The 12,563-nt window shown below is 44.1% G+C and overlaps 1 long non-coding RNA gene across 1 annotated transcript; it reads right to left on the minus strand.

Annotated features, from left to right (window-relative positions):
- Positions 1–3,077: 3,077 nt before the first annotated feature.
- LOC144378960 (uncharacterized) lies at positions 3,078–4,820 on the minus strand. Its single transcript, XR_013440905.1, has 2 exons — positions 4,541–4,820; positions 3,078–3,982 (listed from the first exon to the last, which is right to left on the minus strand). It is a non-coding gene; the product is annotated as an uncharacterized LOC144378960 (long non-coding RNA).
- Positions 4,821–12,563: the final 7,743 nt, after the last annotated feature.

Genomic DNA, 12,563 nt, shown 5'->3' on the forward strand with positions numbered 1-12,563 from the left:
GTCCCTGCTCTTTCCAAGGCAGTAACTATGATCAGATATGGATATGACTTGGTGCTCACAGACAGATCTCTTGGGCCTCACAGAAGTCCTCCAGGTGTCCCCCTGGTCACGGGTTGTGCTGGTGTTTGTAGCTGAAGCCTGAGGCTGGTGATCTGGGGCCTGTTCGCTTGGCTTAGCAGGGCCTGGTGGTCCTCCTTGCAGACTGGGCCTCACCTCTGCTCTTGCTGCTACTGTGGACTCCTCCATGTCTTAGCTGAGCTCTGCATTGGGCCTTTGGCTTACATTGTCCATGCCATGGCCTCTGTGTGGAAGTTGGCTCACCATTTCTTCCGTGATCATCATGGCAGTTACTTTTCAGATACAGAGGAGGAGCGGGCTCTCAGGAGCACCAATCAGAGTGCTTTCCATCAGTGTGGGTGCCTGCTGTTTGCTTGGGGCCACCCTGTGTGTCTCCTTTCAGAGTTCTAACTGGGGAGTGGGGCACAAGATCCCTCTGCTTTCTGTTTCCCCACAACTAGCAGGACCCACTTCTTTGGGATTTTATTTGAAGGAAAGTCAGAACATACTTGACTAAGTGTTTGATTTCTGAACTTCCATCTTTCTCTCCTTCCCTCTCTCCATTGAGCTGGATGGAGCAGGCCTTCTACTTCCTTTTAGTGTCTTCTTGGAGCTTCTCTCATGTCATTGCCTTCTTCCCTAGAAAAGCAAGTCTTGCCTCCTACTTATCCGCCAACTTTAGAAGGAATTCCACCTTCTGAGCCCGCCAGACAAACGTTAACAGGGAATTACAGACCCTTGAGACTGGAGTACCTTAGTTAACATCTCAAAAATATGTCCCTGCATTCATTCATTGAATCATCAGGACACACACATGGGCACCTCTGCAGGCCTGGCACTAGGCTGACATAAGAGACGCAAACAGGAGAAAGACTGTGCTCAGTGAGCTCTGTAGCCTGGCTTAGGAGGCCGACAAAAACAAATGTGCTCATAGTCGAGTACAGGGAGTTCTAGAGTCAGGATAAGAGGATGCAATAGGAGCACCCAGGAAAGTGTGGGTAACCCTGTGGCGATGTGAGTGGTTCTGGGAAGGCCCAGCGAAGACGATAGCTCAGAGGAACTAACCATTGAGAAACAGAGAAGTGTAATCCCCCCCAGGTTCAGTGGACTGAGGCTGGAAAGTGCTGGGCTGGAGAACAGCGAGGGGGGGATGGGGTAGAAGGAACTGGTGGGGGAAGGGGGTCTGGCACAAGTTTATGAGTTTGAGACTGAAGAATTTGGACTTCATCACATGGGCAGTCGGGCTCCACTGGAGTGACATGTCCTGACATGGCGTATAGCCCAGATCCGTGCCTGACCCCGAAGCATGTCTGGGGAAGCATGTTTGTTGCATCTGTCTGCTTCTGAGCCTGTTCCACACCGCGGGTGCTTTTCTTGCCCCTCTCATCCTTCCTACTGCTGCCGATGTCCATGCTGCCGGTCACCCCCTAGAGCGCCAGGATCACTGGGCTACTTGGCACAATGACGCCCCTTCTGCACTGTCGTCAGCTGAGAGGTGCATGTGGAGGCCACACTCTGTTTATCTCCCTCAACACTGTCATACAGGCTGGAAAGACACATCAGACTACTGAAGGTTTGGGGGGATGGAGAAGGTTGACATCAGAGCAATAAATCTACTTGGAGTTGAATACAGGTCCAATCCCATGATCGGCAATTCTTAGTGCCAAAAAACCTCTGAAAGCTGATTAAAAATGTTAGTACCCAGTTATAAAAAGAAGTACTATATAGTGACATAAGAAAAATAGCAGGGAGCTAATATTAAGTCTAAAAAGCAGAATAAAACATTATTAATATAGCTTGATAACAATTAGCAGCAATTTACACAAATGAAAAAAGATGAGAAAATTCAAATGTTTAATATGATTATGTGAGTATGGTAGGATACTAGATTTTTTTCTACTTTTTAAAATAAAAATACATTTATTAAAAGTGAACTTGATAGTAAAAATATGATTTGGTTAAAAAATTAAAAAACATTTTTGCCCAATGTTCTTCCTATGTGCACTAATTCTAGACTTCTGTTGAAATGGATGGCAAGAATTATTCTATGGTTCCTCTTTTTAAAAACTCCTAGTACTTGCAATATAATCAGTAAAAAGTGTGCTTAAAATACGCACACAGCTTAAAAAAGAAAAAAAGTTGTACAGTAATGATAAGTAGATGTCTACTAGTTTCAGCTCAGGTTGCTCAAAAGTCACTTGAAAAACACTCTAGAGATTTTTTTTCTTTTAAGAAGAAAATGAATGAATGAATGAATGAATGAGCAAGTAAGGGAAACTTGCCAATCCTGCTTTCTTCAAAAGAAATGGATTGCCACATGGGAAGTAAAGATGACAGACCCAGTCACTACAGCTGTAGCAAGATAAAACATGAATATTAATGATTGACTTCAAATTAGCCAGCTCTTTTTCTTTTGCCTGCAGCTGATGCTATAAGGAATATTGAGTCTCAAGAGATTCCTGAGCTTAGGTGGTTATAATTCATCTGATCGCCATTCAAAAAAAAAAAAGTCCCTGTTCTGTTCAGTTTCATGAGATTTAATGTTTTTAGCATTCTAATTGTGTTTGTTCACTCCAGTGATGAAACAGATTTTTTCCCAGACTGCTTTCCATCTGGTTGTTTTGTAACCACAAACAAACTACATTAGAAGTAATTTTTTAAAAACCCAAACTCCTATTTTCTATTCTGTTTAATGTAGGTGTACTTGAATGAAATCAATTATTTTCTGACTTTCCTAGTGCACATTTATTATTTAGGTGTGTGGTTGTGTTTGAATCAATCTATTTATCTATCTGCATATACCAGTATACGTACACATACACACCCCTATGTAAATAGATGTGTCTGTATAATATACATATGTGCATACATATACACGTATATTGGAATATATATGTGTGCGTGTATATATACATAATACTGATATATGCAGATATATACATATACACATACACACGCTTCTAGCTTTTCTCTCTTCTTTGCCCTTCAGAGATTCTCGGTTATATTCTTTTATTTTTAAAAAATTTTTATTTATTTATTTGACACAGAGAGAGAGAGATAGAGACAGCGAGAGAGGGAACACAAGCAGGGGGAGTGGGAGAGAGAGAAGCAGGCTTCCCGCTGAGCAGGGAGCCTGATGCGGGGCTCGATCCCAGGAACCCGGGATCGTGACCTGAACCGAAGGCAGACGCTTAAGGACTGAGCCACCCAGGAGCCCTGGGTTATATTCTCTTAGATGATTATAGTTTTAGGACTTGGCTTGCAACCTCAGGTGTGTGGCAAGAGGCTGACATCACGGTCCCAGGACGATGGAGTTTGTTTTGACCCCTCTATCAGGAAGGAAAGGGTTCTGTCACTGTGTCCCGGAGAAGCCCGGGAGCGTGTCTGACGCACTGAAATTGCCCCAGCACATGCTGCTGCGTTGACCTCAGGGAAGCCAGGAAGGGCGGCGCCTTCCACACGGTCTCAGCCCTGTGAGCCGAGCCAGAGAGCGCCTCAGGCCGGACCGGGCAGCCAGGGGCCTCCCTGCTGGCCCTGCCGTCACTGAAGATAAACGCACCTCACATGATTCTTTGAAATCAGTCCTGTCTTCATTAGAAAGACGCAGTGAGGCAATGAGGTGGGGCAGGCAGAGGAGCTGGGGTGGAGGGTTAGCGTGCAGCCTGCTCCGTTCCTTCTCAATCTGCTCACTCTAGCCTGAAAACCCTTCTTCAGGGAAGGATGTCCCAGAGGCCGGGGACTGAGCCGTCCGGGTCGGTGCTCCACACTGCCGGCTGGGGACCCCGCAGAGACTCCCCTCCTTCTGCTCGGCAGGATGGCCGGGCACGGCCGCTGCTCTCCAGCCGCGCGCCGGGCCTTGGACAGCAAGCTGCTCCCAGAATCCTGCGCGCCTCTGCTGCCCCGGCAGTTCTGCGCTTCCGCGATCCTAGATTAAAAACCTGATTAGGTGGACAGTCGTGGCAAGCTGGGCTCTGAATGGGCTGGGGAGGCCTTTCCGGGTCCTGTTCGCACCTGTGTGTTAGCCACTAAGACAGGACGGGTCAGCGGGAAGAGCAGGGTGGAGAGTGCAGAGGGGGGGTGAAGGAGGAAAAAAGAAAAAGCTTCTCTGTCCCTCTTCTCTCACACTCGGTGAAACATGCATGCTACCCTTAGGTTTCTTTAGAATTGGAATGCTATTTTAGTGGTCCCTAGAAAAAAGAATAGTACAAGAACAACTTCCTCCTGGGGCGCCTGGGTGGCTCAGTGGGTTAAGCGTCTGCCTTCCCCTTCGCTCAGGTCATGATGGGGGGGTGGGGGGTCCTGGGATCCAGCCCCACATGGGGCTCCCTGCTCAGCGGGAAGCCTGCTTCTCCCTCCCCTTGCCCCTCGCCCCCCGCTCGTGCTCTCTCTCTCTCAAATAAATAAAATCTTTAAAAAGAAGGAAAGATAGAAAGGAAGAAAGGAAGAAAGAGAAAGAAAGAAAGAAAAAAAAACTTCCTCCTACCTGTACACCTAAGATGTCCTTGGCTTGCAAGGCTTTTTGAGAGTCTCCCCTCCCATCTGCTTCAGAACCTGGCTCCATCGGGGTCCTCTTCAAATCTTCAACTTCTTTGAATTGTATTTCCAGGCTTCCTTTCTCTAGTGACTAGCCCATAAATGCGTGCAAGACTCTCTCAGCCAAAGGAAAACATTCATTTGAATTCATGCTACCTTCTATGAGGTGCCCCACAGCCCCTTCCTTTTTCTACAACTTCTCAAAAGAACAGTTTACACCCACTATCACTTCCCATTTGCTCAGGGCATAGTGATCTGTCTTCTGAGCTTATCACTGTTGGAACTGCTCACCAAAACAGTTCACCAATTGTTCACCAAAGCTATATAAGTTTCAATCCAGTGGACTCTCTTCATTCTTCATCTAGCTGGAGCTTTTTGCTACACTGACATGGCAGTGTAAGTCATCTCTGCGCAGAGATTTTGTGGCTTTGTTCAGTGCTGTATCCACAGCATATGGAACAGTGCCTGGCATGGAGTAGGAGCTCAGTAGGTTTGTGGAATGAATGAACCGAGACTCACTGAAGAGTCCCCTCCTGGGCTTCAGTGACTCGGCACCCTCCTGGTTCTCCTCTCTGGCCATTCCTTTCAGCCTTCTTTACAGACATCCTTTCTGTCAACAGCCCTCTGTTTTGCTGTTCCTGAGACTCTTAACTTATCTGCATCTCCTCTCGTTCTATATGTTTTCTCTGAGTTATCTCATCAACTTCCTGTTTTAGCACCCCCTGCATTTTGAGGACACCCAAATTATATCTTCAGCCATGACCTCTCCCTTGAATTTCAGGCTCAAATATCCAAATGTCTCTTGGTCATCTTTCTTTTGCATCCCAGAAGTGCCTCAAAACCAACATTTCTAACACCGAACCCTCAGTCTCATCCCCCAGATCTACTTCTCTTGATCTCTCCTTTAGTAGCACCTTGTTGCCAAAGCTAGTGCGAGTAAGTAAGGTCTTCAGTATGAGCCCCTGCATGGAATTAGACAAGTTTTGTTCGTATCAGGCCAACTGGAAGGGTGAGTCTGCTTCAGAGACCTGTTTACGTGAGGGATTACAAGTCCCCTTGAGAAAGGACTCTCCTCAAGGGAGAGATGTATGGGCAGATCCGACCAGCATGGGGCTGCTGAGTCTGGGAAACCTAATGGTTGACTTTGATTCTCTTTCTCCCCCATGTAGTCCTATAGGACAGATAAGGAAACTCAGCACCTAGTATGGTCCCTCAATATAATGTCTTACCTACAGTCTTCAACTTATGTCAACTTGCCTTGAAAAGTTAAAAAAAAAAAATGTGTCTCCTTGTCCTGACCATTTATTTGCCTATGTGCCCTCAGGCCCATTCCCGGCCTGCCTTCTATTCAGCAGGAAAGCACATTCTCCTTTCAACTAGGAGGTTTGGGGCAATGGGAGGCGCCATTGGAAGCCTGGAAGGTAGGAGGAGGGGAGAAGGCAGGATAGTTCACCTCTCACTCTGCCTCTGTCAGAGACAGCCAGCCCCGCTATGGCTCTGTCTCCCAGCAGATGGCCGAGCTTCTGGCTCTGGCGACTCTATCTTCCTTTTGTCTTCCGGCCTAGGGGTGACAGCGACTTGTGCTTTTGCTAGCTCCTGGACTGCATTATTGTCCTTTCTTAGGCTTTTCATCATTTTCATCACTAGATAATCAATTCACTCTATTTGTTTCCTTGTCTTAAGACTTGGGTAATTTCTGCTTTTCTGACTGGATCCTCACTAACACTGCCCCTTACACTTCCCATCGTCCTCCTCACTCCCACTTCAGACCCCGGTCATCGCTCACCTGCACCTCTGTGTCATTGTCTCCTACCTCACCTTCCTGCCCCCAGTCCTCTCTCCTTTAAGTGAACTTCCTCAAATCTGCCCCGGTGATGTGTCTGCAATACAAATAGGATCTCATCACTGCCATGCTTAAATCCCTTCCATGACTCGTACTTTCAGGAAAAATTCCAGGTCTGCACTGTCCATAGGGTGTCTACTAGCTACACGTGGCCACTGAGCACTTGAAACGTGGCCCATCAAAACTGAGATGTGCCTGAGTGTAAAATACTCAACAGATTTTGAACATGTAGTACAAAAACAAAACAAAACAAACCAGTTTATAAAACATATCATCAATTACTTTTAATACTGATTACAGGTTGACATAATGGCATTTCAGATATATTGGGTTTAATAAAATATAGCCTTGAAATTAATTTTGTCTGTTTCTTTTTCCTGCTTTTTGATGTGACTGTTACAAAATGTAAATATACATATGTGGCTTGCATTTTGTTTCTTTTGGGCAGCACTGTTCTAGACTACTAGGAATAGCGGATAAGACCCCCAGGACCTCACACTGGCTCATCTCTCCAGCCTCACTGCTTACCACACCCTGCCTTTCACTTTAAGCTCTAGGAAACACAGTCAGGTGCATGCTAGTCCTGAATCCTCCACACCTTCACTCCCCCCTCAGATCACTTGGTGTCATACTCCAACCACCAGGGGTTGTGTTCCCCCTCCATCCTTAGCCTCACCCCATCAGGAGGAGGAAAAAAATGCTGGAAAGGATCCAGGACAAATAACTGGGGTGCTGGGAGGCTTGAAATTATTGGACATTAGAAATTCTTGCTCTCTCCTGAATGATCTATCTGGGTCCTCCTCTTTTCTTTTGATTCCTCCTTTGGGTAGGTTGTTGGTGCTCTTGAATCCCTCACTCACCCTGGGACTGGTGGAGCTTGAGAAGCCAGATCCTCCCTTTTCTTTTCTTCACTTAAAGCAGGGCCACAGACTCAAGTGTATGCTCCCACACAGCTCATCTAATACAAACACTACATAGTAGCCCCTGCTACCAATAAAATGGCCTTGCCCAGGGTGTCCCCGTGACTATGGCTCTCGCTTGGTAGCTTGCAGTGGCAGAGGGCTGAAAGATGAGTTTTGAGCTGTTGCTCCTGATGATGCAGAAGCATGACTAATGCACACTATGCTGTATCTGGGCTCTGGGCCTTTGTTCATGTGTCCTCAGCCCCTCTCTTACCCTTCCCTCCATTTGTTCTGAAAGATACAGTTCAGAAGTTCTTCCAGGGAATGCCTTCTTGACCCCTCCATATAACATCAGTGTTGGATTTATCGCATTTTATTTTACTGATTAGTTAATATGTCTCTCCTCCTCATTGGACTGAGTTTCACTAGTGAAAACCATATTTTGTTCATCTTTGATTCCAGTGCCTGGCCACAGAAGATGATCAATTAATATTAAATGAATAAATGAATAAATGGATAGAAGGACGAGTGAGTAGGTGTTGGGTGCTTTTTTGAGGTTCTTCACAACATCTGACACAATGCCATATGTATATTTTTGGATCAGTAAATAGTATCATTTGAATGACTGAAAGTTGGTTTCCAAGTCATGCTCATTAAACTAAGCTTACAAAGATAAAAACCAGATTGCCAGTCTTGCTGCCAAGACTTTTGTATGTCAGGAATGTCCCCAGATTTGGATTTAGTTTAGGACCAGTTTAGAGGTAGACCCAGACAAATGTGGAAGAGGCAGATTAGCAGAGTGAAGAGCTGTCAGGGTTCCAACTAGACAAACAGCTTATCAGCAGAGAACTCTCTCGATGTCAGTTCACACATCTCTCAATTAAGGATTACATTTATTACTATCATTTCAATTTTGGATTTAAGACTAGTATACCTGAAGGTAATATTGACTCAAAAGTAAGACAGCTGAGTCATTGTTAATGTCTGACAAATACTGGCCAGGTTTTCTTGAGCAAGTCATTCACTCTCTGAATCTATTCGTTTATCTGAAGTGTGGGAGAAATAATACTCACTCTGTCTGTTTCACCAGCTTTGGTGAGAATCAAGTTGGGTTAGGTACACCAAGAGCTTTGGAAATGCATTGTTTTGGTGTCACAAAAAGTGAGAATTATATCTCACATTATTTCTTAATTCCTCATGAGGTTTAGAAGGAAATAGTGGAGTAAGATTATAATTTGGTAGAAACATTTGCAAATTCAAGTCTTATCTCAGGCTACTTGTCCAAATCGTTCTTTAACACATATTAACCTTAAATGCTATTTTTATTGGATGGAGTTTCAAAATACTTTAGTTATAAAGAAATCTGTCTGTACATAGGACCCAGCCTTTCTTTCTGTTATGCTGGTAGTGTTTATTAAATGCCCTATGTATTTTAATTCTGTCTTGTTTTTTCTCCAAATAAGATAGTCTATAGGGAAACTGAAGAAGGAATGGAAATACTTTTGCTGACACACAAACTTGTGTGTGTGTTTGTGTGTGTGTGTAAACTGGCCATTACTGAATTGAGAGCTTCATTTGTTCATTTGTTTATATATGTCCAACATTGTCTTTTTCATTGTTCTTATATTTACTTAATTACTTAATTTAAGAATATTATTGAAATTATAACTTGGAATAGAATGAATAATGACCCCTAAAGATATCATGCTCTAATCCCTGGAACCTTCCTCATATGGAAGAAGGGTCTTAGCGGATATGATTAAATTAAGGATTTTGAGAGGAGCAAATTATCCTGGATTGACCAGGAAGACCCTAAATGTAATTACAAGTGTCCTTATAAAGGAGAGACAGAGGGAGATTTGACAGGCAGAAGAGAAAACAATGTAACCAGGGAGGCAGAGATTGGAGTGACGTGGCCAATAAACCTAGGGATGCTGGTCCCCATGAGAAGCTGGAAGCAGCAAAGAACAGATTCCCCCAAAACCTCCAGAGGGAGTGGCAATGCTGGCACCTTGATTTTGGCCCACTGAAACTGATTTTTGATTTCTGGCCTCTAGAACTGTGAAAGACTAAATTGCTGTTCTTTGAAGTCACCAAGTTTATAGCAAGTTGTTAAGCAGCGTTGGGAAGCACTAACTCTTCATGGGATTCAGGAAGAAGGGCACTTAGAACTAGTTATAAGAACTAGTTATAGATCAGTGATTCCCAGCCTCTTCTTCAAGGTTTAATAACAGTGTGTTAATTGAGCCCTGGAAGGTGCCTGGACTTGTTCTAGGTACAGTAAGGAATATCAGAGAAGTAAGAGACACCACCTCTTCCCTGGAAGAGCTTGTCATCTAGTTGAAGAATCAAAACACATGGATATAAAGCTCTTTTTTAAAAAAAGATTTATTTATTCATTTTTAGAGAGAGAGTGAGCAGGGGGTGGGGGGCAGAGGGAGAGAATCTTTCATGCAGACTCCGCACTAAGCCAGGAGCCCTATGCAGGGCTCGATCCCCCAACCCATGAGATCATGACCTGAGCTGAAACCAAGAGTCAGATGCTCAACCAACTGAACCACTCAGGGAGCCCCTAAAACTCTTAACTCATAATTCAAGACAGTGGCTAAATCAAGGGATACGTTGCTCAGCATACAGTTTCAGGTAGTGTGAGCAAAACGAACAAAGGTAAGAGCCAGGGTGAACAAGGTGGGTCATAGGCAAGGAGTGCACCCATGGGATAGAAAGCTTCTGGTGGGAGAAAATGGGAATAAGTTCAGTGGTTGGGAAGGGTTTTTGCAAAGGAAAAATCAAGCAGTGAAATATCAGGTTGATATTAGAGGAAGCAGGGAGCCTTTGGCTGTTTGGGGCAGAAGAGTCAGATGATGAAAACTGTGTCCAGGGAAGACTCATTTTTCAGATGGGGCAAGTTGTACACTTTAGTTGGTCAGTCTGCCGTCCCTTAATAGGTGCAAGATGACATGATATTTTAGAATAATTTTTTCCTGAAAGTTTTTCCTCAGAAATGTTTGGGACAGCTGCGGTGCTACTTGGGATAATTGGAAATACTCTGGGATGTCAAAAACAGGAGACCCAAATCTGTCTCTCCATATTCCCAATTAGATGTAATTGATATATCTCCAGATCTCATCAGCTAAGAAAAAAGAACTTTCCTCCTTCCAGTTTGCAATGAAGCCCCATTTCATGGACCACAGGAAACCCATTTCTCTACCGAATTTACCTCTAGTGTTTCCTGGACATCCTGGAGGAAGAAGGTGTGTAATCTGCTGAATCCCAGCTCTCTGGCACTCCACAAATCCTCCAGTTTAAGTTGGGTCTGGCTTCCTCAGGCTGCTCTGCTTCCCCATGCTTGTTGCTTTGAGCAGGGACTCTGGTCGCTTGCTCTCTTTAGTCCTCACAGCCCAGCAAAGACCGGGCTGTGGTGGTGATGAACAGACATCCAGCATAGAGTAATAGGCACTGCTGTTAGAAGGGTGCTCCTAAGGGTCATGAGCCCAGATCAGTCTCAGCAAGACATATTAAAGGAAACTTCCATTAGGCTTCAGCATGGAGGGGATGCTTCCTCCAAAGAGCATACCCAGACAGCTTCCTACATTGCAGTATAGTCTCAGGAAGAGAAGTTCCTTCCCTCCTCTATCATAGGCCAACTCATTCTCATACCAGGATGGCTGACAGTGGGAATATCCATTTCAAGTTGCAATTTCTTCAGTTTAATGATGATTTCACAAATAATGTATAGATTTTTGCTCCATATGATCGTTAATTTTATGTGTCAACCCGACTGGGCTAAGGGATGCCCAGATAGCTGGTAAAATATTATTTTTGGATGTGTCTGTGAGAGCGTCTTCAGAAGGGATTGGCATTTGGAAGAGTAGACTTAGTAAAGAAGATCGCCTTCACCTATGTGAATGGGCATCGTCCAATCCACTGAGGGCTTGAACAGAACAAAAAAGTCTAGGAAGGGCAAATTTGCTCTCTTTCTGTGCTTGAGCTGGGACATCCTCCTTCTCCTGCCCCCGGACATCTGTACCCCTGTACCATTGGCCCCCTGATTCTCAGGCCTTTGGACTTAGACTAAATTATACCAGTGATTTTCCTGGTTCTTCAGCTTGTGGACAGTAAACTGATTGTGGGAATTCTTGGCTTCCAAAACCCTGGGAGCCAATTCCTGTAATAAATTTCCTCATATATATCCATATATATCTTATTGGTTCTGTTTCTCTGGAGAACCATGATAATACAGTACTTATTTGTAATAAATAAATGGTCCATTCTAATTATTTTCAATGAAAGGAACTGTGTTACAGAGATAGATAATTGGTGGCAGCTTTAGTGTTCCTCCAGGTTTCAAAGATAAATGAAAACCCTATCTCCACCATACTCCATATTTATTGAAATCTAAATGCAATTCAACAGCCTCTACCAATCAGACTCTACAAAATGAACTCCACCCTCTATCTCTCCTCTACTTGATCTTCCACTACATCTTCTTGTCTTTATTCCGAGCGTTATGTTACCCATTCATCCGTTTGGGGAGATGTTCAGTGTCAGCAGAAGATAGTGATCTCTTCGTGACATGCCTAAATTATCTTCTTTCTCAAAAGCACTTAGGGAAAGAGAAAATGAGAACAGGGATATGGAATCAATGTTGAAGATATGCACTGTAACTGGAGAAAGGATGGGAGGTTGAAATACTGATGAAGGTCAGGAGGGAGGGGAACTTCCAAATCTGGGACTGAGAAAAAGTGAAAATAGAGCAGTGGGAGACAAAGAGCCTGTATCAATGGTATTGACGACTGTGAAGTGAACCCAATATGAGAGGGGAGAGGATGACAATCCATGTTAGGGGAGAGCAAGCAGAAGGATTTACCTCATTTCTCCTTCATTCTTACGTGGTGCAATCTTTAGGTGCCCTGTAAATTGTTGGGATTAAGTAATCTTAAGGAAGTAGTCCCAACAGAATAATCATACTTTTCACAATCCAATAATAAATTAGATTTGGGCTCAGTTGTTTTTATAGGAAAATGTGGCAAATGTTACCATAATCCTCTGTTCAAGATTGTACAAATGACTTAATGTAGGAAGTCCTTATTTGTTTCCAGCGGGATAATTATCCATGACAGGTCAAAACATCTAGGGTCACCCAAAGTTAAATTCCAAGGATGGCTTTGTTTTTTCATTTGCTAAGAAGATAGTTCCAGAATAGACAGTCATTGAAACTGAAACAG

Source organism: Halichoerus grypus, chromosome 9, assembly GCF_964656455.1.
Source record: "Halichoerus grypus chromosome 9, mHalGry1.hap1.1, whole genome shotgun sequence".
Lineage (NCBI taxonomy): Eukaryota > Metazoa > Chordata > Mammalia > Carnivora > Phocidae > Halichoerus > Halichoerus grypus.